At 41.0% G+C, this 10,032-nt stretch overlaps 1 pseudogene; it reads right to left on the minus strand.

The window, feature by feature from the left end:
* Positions 1 to 2,035: 2,035 nt before the first annotated feature.
* On the minus strand, positions 2,036 to 7,770 carry LOC140515591 (ubiquitin-ribosomal protein eS31 fusion protein-like; annotated as a pseudogene).
* Positions 7,771 to 10,032: the final 2,262 nt, after the last annotated feature.

The following is a 10,032-nucleotide window of genomic DNA, read 5'->3' on the forward strand; positions in this document are numbered from 1 at the left end:
ACAGTTAGGTGACTTTGGGGACTGAGGAAAATACAAATTTCGTAGAGTGAGAAGAGTAAATAGACAACAGATTCAAAATGAGAATAAATTGAGAAAGGAAGAATTGTTTGCTGCTCTAATGAGAGCAGGGGTAGATTTTTGAAGCATAGATGATTTTCCAGTTTATAAACCATACAGAATGTACCAAGGAAAGGGAACCGATGCTAGACAAAATAGAGAAGCAAGAACTACCCCTACAGATCTTCCTGATCTCTTGTATCCAAGTTCACCACACCTTCAGGGAGAATAGGAAGCTGACGAAGCCCCACCCAAGATTAAAGAAATATACAGACAGGATTATAGATCCCATATCAATTTGACCATATATTGGAAAAATGGATCAAATACTGTAACTAGTACAGTAATAAATACTGGGGCAGAGCTCTTCCTTACATCTTGGAACCCTGATAAATTGAAACCTGGAACTCCTATCACCATCACAGGACTAGGAGAGTCTGAAATATCAGTCAGACAAGACAAAGTAATGATGAAAATTGGACAATTATGTAAGAAAGAATATACTGTGGCGATTGTACCCATTTCTGAATACATCATTGGAATAGATATATTGAGAGGTGTGACTCTAAATTTACCTGAGGGGAGATACCAGTTTGCAGTACGAAAGAAGAATTAATAAAATTTTAGTGGGTAAGATAAAAATGGACCCAATCACCTTACCTGAATCTTTTAAAGTAATTGCTTTAAAGCAGTATCACGTGCCAGGTGGGCAAGATGAAATTACCAATATTACAAAGGAATATATCAAGGCAGGAGTGTCAGTCCCTAGAATCACTCGATGGAATAGTCCTATCTGGCCAATACAAAAGTCAGATGGGACATGGAGGATGACAGTGGATTATAGACAAATGAATAAGGTCACTCCTCCCTTGTATGCTATCCTTAACAGAAAAGATTCAGAAATGTGATGGGACTTGGTATGCAGTTATTGAATTAGTCAATGCTTTTTTTTTTACTATTCCAATATATTTGAAACAATGCGACCAATTTGCTTTCACTTGGAAGGCTCGACAGTATACTTTTACACACTTGCCACAAGGATATCTGCATAGCCCCATTATTTGTCATAGGAATGTGGCTGAACATTTGGATGAATTAGAGCTACCTGGTGTACAACTTACCCACTACATAGATGATATTATGATACAGGGAAAAATGGAAAAGAAGTGGAGAAGAGTTTGACACTTTTAAATGAGCATATGAAAAGCAAAAGGTGGAACATTCAAAGATTCAAGGACCAGACCAAATTGTAAAAGTTTTGCATATGCAATGGAATCAGGGACTGTGAGAGCTTCTCCTGCAAGCCCAACAAAAGATTCTGGATTTTACTACCCCCACCAGTAAGAAAGAGGCCCAAAAGTTTATAGCATTATTTGGATATTGGCAACATCACATATCACATCTAGGACAAATTCTGAAACCCTCCTACAAAATTACTAGGAAAAATATGAATTTGATTGGGGACTTAAGCAGAGTAAAGCTTTTGAAGAAGCAAAGGCCCTAGATTTATGGCCTATGCAAAGTGACCTGGTGGAATTACAAGTGACTGTACAAGATATATAAAGTGGAGTTTATGGCAGAAACAACAAAGCCAAAATGTACTCTTAGGATTTTGTTCTAGGAAACTCCCTTCATCGTTGTGAGCTGCATATTGGACTTTGGTAGAGAATAAAGAGCTAATTTTTAGCCCTAGGTAATGTTAAGGCCTGGAATCCCAATTATGACCTGTATAATGAGTACCCCAGCTGCTCACAGAGTTGGAAATGCTCAAGAGGCTAGCATAATTAAATGGAAATGGTATATTCAAAATAGATCTAAATCAGGCAAAAGTGGAGTTTCTGCTTCACATGAATCTATGGCAAACATAGATACTGAGGGAACTGATACACTCCCTGTACCCCCTGGAGTGAAGCTTAGGAGTGAAGGGTTGAAGCAAAGTAGAGGAAGTCAAGGGTGAAAAGAAGACTAGAGATGAGACTTTTTTAAATTGTTGATGTTTTTAATGAACACATTTAGAGTTACTTGTCTCCTGGCTTGATGGTGAGACAACACTTGCCCCAATAAACTAGGTCAAAATGGTGATCCACAGAGACTGCAATACCACATTGATCAGAAGAACAACCTGGTGAAGGTAGCTTATCTTATGAGTATCCTCAACATGAGAGCTCTTCATGACAGCAGGTTTAGTGTTCTTTTTCTTGTATTTGTTCTTCTGGGGAGCGATGTTCTTTTTGTTCTCACCACCACGAAGTCTCAGGGCAAGATGAAGGGTGGTCTCCTTTTGAATGTTATAATCAGCCAAAGTACATCCTTCTTCTAGCTGTTTGCCTGCAAACATCAATCTTTGTTGATCAGGAGGAATACCTTCTTTATCCTGAATCTTGGCCTTGATCGATTCAATTGTATCAGACAATTCCACATCAAGGGTGATGGTTTTCCCTATCAGAGTCTTCACAAATATCTGCATCATGATGTTAGGTGTACCTGTGATCTAAAAGAGAGTTCTTTAAAAAAAAAAAACTAATTACATACAGGAACAGAGAGATAGTGAGAAATATTTGATAAATAGATAGTCAACAATCCAGAATTCATTAAAGCACCAACTATGTGCCAAGTACTGGTTAAGTGTTTGGGATACAAAAAATGGTGAAAGACTGTCCCTGCCCTCAAGTACCTTACAATATAATTTCAGAGACAACATACAAAAAACTATGCAGGAACAACATATTTACAAGAAAACTTGATGATAATTAAGAGAGTAAAAAGCACTAACATTTAGGTGGATAAAGGATGGCTCCTTGTAGAAGATGTGGTTTTAACTGGGAACTGAAAGAAGCCAAGAAAGCTGGGATGGAGATGAGGATGGAGAGAGTTCCAGGTATAAGGGACAGCAAATGAAAATGCCTAGAGCTTGGAGATGGAGTGTCTAGTCTAAGGACATCAAGGAGGTTAGTTTTACTGGTCAAAGAGTCCATGGAAAGAAGAGGCGAGAGTAAAGGAGAGAGAGACAGAGAGAGAGAAAGAGAAACACAGAGAGACAGAGAGACACAGAGAGAAAGAGACAGAGATACAGAGAGATAGAAACAGAAAGATTTCAAAATTGCTCACTAAGTGTAAGGAGCTGCAAAATCAAGGGAAATAATGAAAAAAATTAAAAAGGGAGAATGACTTGTTTGGACCTCAAATTCTATTATAAAGAAGCATGTATCACCTATTTGGCTTTATTAAAAAAAATACTGCAGTAGATCAGTAGAACAGACCAGACAAGGGAGAATCATCAAGAATGAATTTTCATATCCCATGTTTGGTAAACCTAAAAACATAAACTATTTAGGAATGAAATCCCTATTTTATAAAACTTCTGGGATAAATATGTCCTTAGCAAAATTTAACAAAAATGTATATCGAGGCATGCTCTCTCTGAGCAAAATAGTATTTATTAATGGTCACATGTGTAGCTGACAACAAATGTGTCTATGACTTGCTTCAGTTTATGCCAAAATGAAGATGCAACTCATTTTTGTACACAGATTAAAAAACAGAACAGAAATAATAGCATTGGTTATTGAACTGACAACATCATGGGGTCAAGGGATCGTGACTGGTCATATTGAAGAAGGTGAGTTGACACACTCCTGGGATGAAGACCACCTCTCTCTGTCTCAGAGGAATGTTTTTGTGAATCTATGGGCCTCAGCTGCATCATCTTTTTTGTGTGTTTCCAAACCCAAGTTTTAATTCAGAAGATCTTCACAATGTCAGTATGCATTTTATTGAAATTATTATAAATAGTATACTTATTATAAATGTTTGGTTATTGGTTTTAAAATGATCCTATCCTTGCCTCCATATTCCTGTAATTGATGCCCCCAAAATAAAACTTGTAATGGTGGGCATGCCCTGAGTGTTTTCTGGTTTTCTAGGACCCCAGCCCATGGACCTTCCTACTGGAACCTATTGAGCCTCTGGGCTTGGAACCCTGGGCCCAGAGTCAGAAAGAGCTGCATTCCAATCTTACCTTAGACACTTAACTAAGTTTGTGACCCTGGGCCACTTTTGAGCTTTGTGGACCTCACTGTCCTCTGCTCTAAAAGGAAGAAAGAGAACAGCAGCTAATTCAGCTGGTTGTAGTGAGGACCAAGTGAGCTCATGATGCAAAATGCTTTGGCAGCCTTAAAGCAAATGCTACCCATTAGGTATATCATGAGGCTTGGTTCATCCCTAAAATTCATTGGGCTACAAGGCCACTATTAATTCCAAACCTCCATAGCTGTGACATCCCTCTATTTCAATATCCTGTTGACTGTGACAGTCTCTTCTCCTGGGCACTTAAAATCCTGGATAAAACCTGTTCTCAGGTTTGGCTAAGGTCCCACCCTCTTGGGACTGACTACCATTTGGGTACTTTGGAGTCTATGTATTTTCTTGAAAATTATTTCTTTTCAGCTGTTTATGGTTCTTAGCAAGACTGTGATTTAAAGCACAAAGATCTGTGTGTCCTTTCCAATCTTATCAAAGGAAGCATTTTCTAATAAAATAAATACTCTGAATGGCCTGCCCAGAAAAGAAATAATACTGGACTTACCTGATTTTAAATGGAAGCCTTTAGAATGAAAGATTTTGATCCTTGTAGATGGATGGATGTTCTAGGCCTTTCACCTTTTCTCTTGAATTTCCTCGTTCTTTTCCTAAGGTTTAACATTATCGACTCCAAGTTAATAATTTTTGTGAAATAAAGTCTGCTTCTTACACCCTAATTATATTGAATTGTTGTTTTAAAAATTATTCTATCCCTGCCTATCCATTGGGGTCTCTAAGAGAAAAAATAAATTCGTGAAAATATCAAAATTCCTTGAGTATTTTTTCATTTCTAGAACACTCCTCCTCCCTCTTTCCCTCCCCCCACCCAGCATTTAGCACAGTCATATTACATCCACCCTGAGACACAGACTAGGTTTGGGACCCTGGGCCATCCCTGGAGCTGACAGCCAGATGACTGATATCTGATTAGGATCACGTGACCTAGTATTGGAAAGAACTTTTCCATCCTCTTCTGGCATGGGAGAGATCACTCTTACTTTCTCTGTTGCAGGAGGTCTTCTGCTTCTGATAGCTCACCGTTAGGTGTCTCCCCAACTCTAACATTCCCTTCTCTATGGCAACTCCTAGCCCATTCTCTGTGTGTTCTTAAGTCTCTACAAGCCCCGTCGTTCCACATTCTAAGGCCTATTGTGACAGGCTAGGCTTCGGTGTCTTCTGAGTACCCGTATGTTACTGAAAATGCAGTGGTTTACAAAGAGAAATGGAGGCCCTTTCATATCGCCACCAATTAACCATCTAATTTTTACAATAAATACTGGGAGTAGGGCAGCTGTTCTCTGGGCACCTGGGGCGGAGTTTGCTGCTGGCGCTGGGGGAAGGGGTGCCTGGGGCTTCGGAGGAGACTTAAGGGGATCCTGGGTCTCTTGGGGCACCTGGAGCTGTCACTTGCCTGCGGAGGCGTCTGTTGGTGCTTAATGGGCAGAGGAGGTGGCGGGGAATGGATCAGTTGGGGAGACCGAGGCTGCTGATGTGGCTGTTGGGGCACCTGGAGCGGTGCTTGGGGTTGCCAGGGAAGCTGCTGGGGCTGCGTGTGGAGCTGTTGGGCTTGGCCAACGGGCCACTTGGGGTAGGGGCACCCATGGGGCCAGGGGTGGGGTCCGGGAGGTGCATCGGGGCTGGGAGTCTTGCTCCCTCTTGGGTATCAACGTACCTCCTACTTGGATCGTGTGTACCAGACCGTCACTCGGACACGTGGCTCTTGATGCTCCTGGACCCGTGGAATGTCAGTATGGGCTCCCCTCCTAGGGCAGGGGCAGGTCGGTGGCCAGCTCAGGTAGGTACTCCTCACAGCCCAGCAAGCAGCCTCCGGGGCGCCTCCTTCACTGCGAGTTGCTGCCTGTCCACCTCTCCCCAGCAGTGTGGCGGGGTTCAGCTGGGCACCTGGTACAGACACGCCTTGTGCGCAATAATGCAACAAAGGACCCCAACCAATAGCCCAAGGCCTGCAGGCAGCCTGGGAGACACGTCAGAAAACAATGGACTACGAGTCATGACGTGAAGTTGGACGGACGTTCAGAGATAGTGACACATAGAAGGGCCTGACCCGCTATTGGTCCATGGGTTCAGGGAGAGTCAGACAGGACTGCACAACACAACACAACAGCAATAATGGAAAAACCTGGATCTGGGTTCTGTCATTCCCCCGCTTTCTCCTCCTACGTAGGCCTCAGTTATCCTATCCCTAAAATGGGGGAGAATGTTCAAACTCCAGGACATGTGAACTTTCAAACCGAAGCATAGATTATATAACAGCTTGAAGAGACCAGGCATCATGTGATTCAATAACTCATTATCAATTTTGATCAATGAAACTACACTGACTTTTGTATAGGTGTGTGTGGTGGGGGAGGGGGCAGGGTGAAGTTATCCCCTAAAATCTTTGAAAAGGTATTTTTATATGTATACGTATATACACACACACACTTTTTCCCGCATAAAGGTAGTAAAATGAAGTAGAGAGTAACAAAATTAGCTAAGATGAGAGTTTCTTGCCAGTTATATGTTGTGGTACTGCTCAATATTTCATAAGGTTTTATTTTTGGCTCCTGCATATACCTTATGCTAAAATTGTAACCTGAGATTGTATCTCAGGACTATGTTAATGTTAATGTTAACTTGATGTTAATTTATTTTTTATAAATATTCTGTGAATATTGGACTCTTTCCGTCTGCATATCTTGTTTTCGCCCAAAAGCTATTAGAAAGCAGCTGAATATTACCTGTCAACAATTGGTCTTTTTGGTATAAAGCACCTGAGTGACAGAAAGTGTGAGGTTATGTACCTACAACAGTTACTTTGAATGACTCCTCCACTTTAGAAAACTGCTTTTTGCTCATTGCTTTAATGCTAGGGAAATGATTCTGTTAAAATTTCCCCTTGCTATGAAACTAAAACACAATTTCAATGTTTGTCTGCAAAAGGCTGGAGAACATTTCTGGAAACATAACTACTCTGGATTAAAATCTTTTTGTAAAAGCAACAAGTCATTCACATACTTACCTGAGGTTTTAAAAAGTTCAAGTTGTCATGTGCATCATCCACAATGTGTAAATCTGTTGAGATGAGCTACCTTTCAGTCTTCTGGAGGATAAACGTAAATATATTCATTCTGTTCAGCTACAGGAAATGGAGAGGGGGAGGAGATGAGAACATCTCTCAGGGCATAAAGAAATCAACAACCCTTCATGACCAGAACACAATGGTTAATAAAGTGTTTCAAGCTCCCTGCTCTCATACATCTCAAAATTGCCTTATGTAATTAATGTCCTGTCTTCACTCAGGAATTCTAGTACCTTCCCAGTTTGAGTTCTCCCTTGAATAGGAGTGTAATAAGAAATTATCTGCAGGACATGCTCAACTCACATTCTTCAGGATTGGTTCTCAGTACATCTCCAGGAGCTCCGGGGTAAGGGTCTCAGCTCATTTTTGGAACAGAACTGGAGCATGGGATCCAGTGGGAACTGTAACTCAGAGGGGGTTTGTGGTTTGTCTGGTTCCTAGGGAATCAATTTTTTTAAGTGATGTCATCATTTCTCAGATGTCATGGTCCTCTTTTTTTTTATTTAAATTTATTTATTTAAGTTTTCAACATTCATTTCCACAAAATTTTGGGTTGCAAAATTTCTCCCCATTTCTCCTCTCCCCACACCCCAAAACACTGAGCATTCTAATTACCCCTATCACCAATCTATCCTCCCTTCTAACATCCCTCTCTTCCCTTATACCCATCTTCTCTTGTGTCCTGAAGGCAAGATAAATTTCTATACCCCATTACCTGTATTTCTTATTTCCTAGTTGCAAGAACAATACTCAACACTTGTTCCTGAAACTTTCAGTTCCAGCTTCTCTTCATCCCTCCTTCCCCACCCATTCCATTTGGGAAGGCAAGCAATTCAATATAGGCCATATCTCTGTAGTTTTGCAAATGACTTCCATAATAGTCGTGTTGTGTAAGACTAACTATATTTCCCTCCATCTTATCCTGCCCCCCATTGCTTCTATTCTCTCTTTTGATCCTATCCATCCCCAAGAGTACTCCCTCCTCCCACTGGCTTCCCTTCCATCATCCCCCCACCCTGCTTATCACCTTTTCCCCCATTATCCTGTAGTGTAAGATAGGTTTTCATACCAAAATGAGTGTGCATTTTATTCCTTTTATTCTCTCACTGCTTAATTTCATTATTTTAAGATATGATCCCATCCTATTCAATTCACCCTGTGCTCCCTCTCTATGTGTGTGTGTGTGTGTGTGTGTGTGTGTGTGTGTGTGTGTGTAATCCCACCAACTACCTAGATACTGAAAAAAGTTTCAAGAGTTACAAATATTGTCTTTCCATGTAGGAATGTAAACAGTTCAACTTTAGTAAGTCCCTTATGACTTCTCTTTGATGTTTACCTTTTCATGCTTCTCTTCATTCTTGTGTTTGAAAGTCAAATTTTCTTTTCAGCTCTGGTCTTTTCATCCAGAGTGCTTGAAAGTCCCCAATTGCTTTGAAAGACCATATTTTCCCCTTAAGTATTATACTCAGTTTTGCTGGGAAGTTGATTCTCGGTTTTAGTCCTAGTTCCTTTGACTTCTGCAATATGATATTCCATGCCCTTCAATCCCTTAATGTAGAAGCTGCTAGATCTTGTGTTATCCTGATTGTATTTCCACAATACTTGAATTGTTCCTTTCTAGCTGCTTTCAATATTTTCTCCTTGACCAGGGAACTCTGGAATTTAGCCACAATGTTCCTAGGAGTTTCTCTTTTTGGATCCCTTTCAGGTGATGATTGGTGGATTCCTTGAATACTTATTTCGCCCTCTGGTTCTAGAATCTCAGGGCAGTTTTCCTTGAGAATTTCATGAAAGATGATGTCTAGGCTCTTTTTTTTTGATCATGGCTTTCAGGTAGTCCCATAATTTTTAAATTGTCTGTCCTGGACCTATTTTCCAGGTCAGTTGTTTTTCCAATGAGATATTTCACATTATCTTCCATATTTTCATTCTTTTGGTTTTGTTTTGTGATTTCTTGGTTTCTCATAAAGTCATTAGCCTCCATCTGTTCCATTCTAATTTTGAAAGAACTATTTTCTTCAGTGAGCTTTTGAACCTCCTTTTCCATTTGGCTAATTCTGCTTTTGAAAGCATTCTTCTACTCATTGGCTTTTTGAACCTCTTTTGCCAATTGAGTTAGCCTATTTTTCAAGGTGTTATTTTCTTCAGCATTTTTTTGGGTCTCCTTTAGCAAGGTGTTGACCTGTTTTTCATGCTTTTTTTTCATCTCTCTCATTTCTCTTCGCAGTTTTTCCTTCACCTCTCTAACTTGATTTTCAAAATCCTTTTTGAGCTCTTCCATGGCCTGAGCCCATGGTATATTTATTTTGGATGTGTGGGATACAGAAGCCTTGACTTCTGTGTCTTTCCCTGATTGTAAGCATTGTTCTTCCTCATCAGAAAGGAAGGGAGGATATAGCTGTTCACCAAGAAAGTAGCCTCCTGTGGTCTTGTTTTTTTTTTTCCATTTTCTGAGCATTTTCCCAGCAAGTAACTTGACTTCTGAGTGTCCTCTCCACCCCCACCTTGCCTCCAGATCCACGCAGCCAGTGCTTGTGGTCTGAGATTCAAATGCTGCTTCCCAGCCTCAGGGATTTGGGAGGGGGAAGGGCTGCTATTCAGTGTGAGATTAAGTTCAGCTGCTCAGGTGGGGGCAGGGCCGCCAGAAGGGACTCGGTTCCCTCAGGGGGTTTATGCTGAGACCTTCAACAATGGATCTGAGCTCCTGCCTGCTTTGGGAGCCCTTGTCCACTGCCACCCCCGCTGCTGCCTCCCAAGGGGGCCTGAGTTATGGGGATACCCCACTCCCCTCTCAACCAGCCAAAGAGACCCTC

The sequence above is a fragment of the Notamacropus eugenii genome, chromosome X, assembly GCF_028372415.1.
Source record: "Notamacropus eugenii isolate mMacEug1 chromosome X, mMacEug1.pri_v2, whole genome shotgun sequence".
NCBI classification, from domain to species: domain Eukaryota; kingdom Metazoa; phylum Chordata; class Mammalia; order Diprotodontia; family Macropodidae; genus Notamacropus; species Notamacropus eugenii.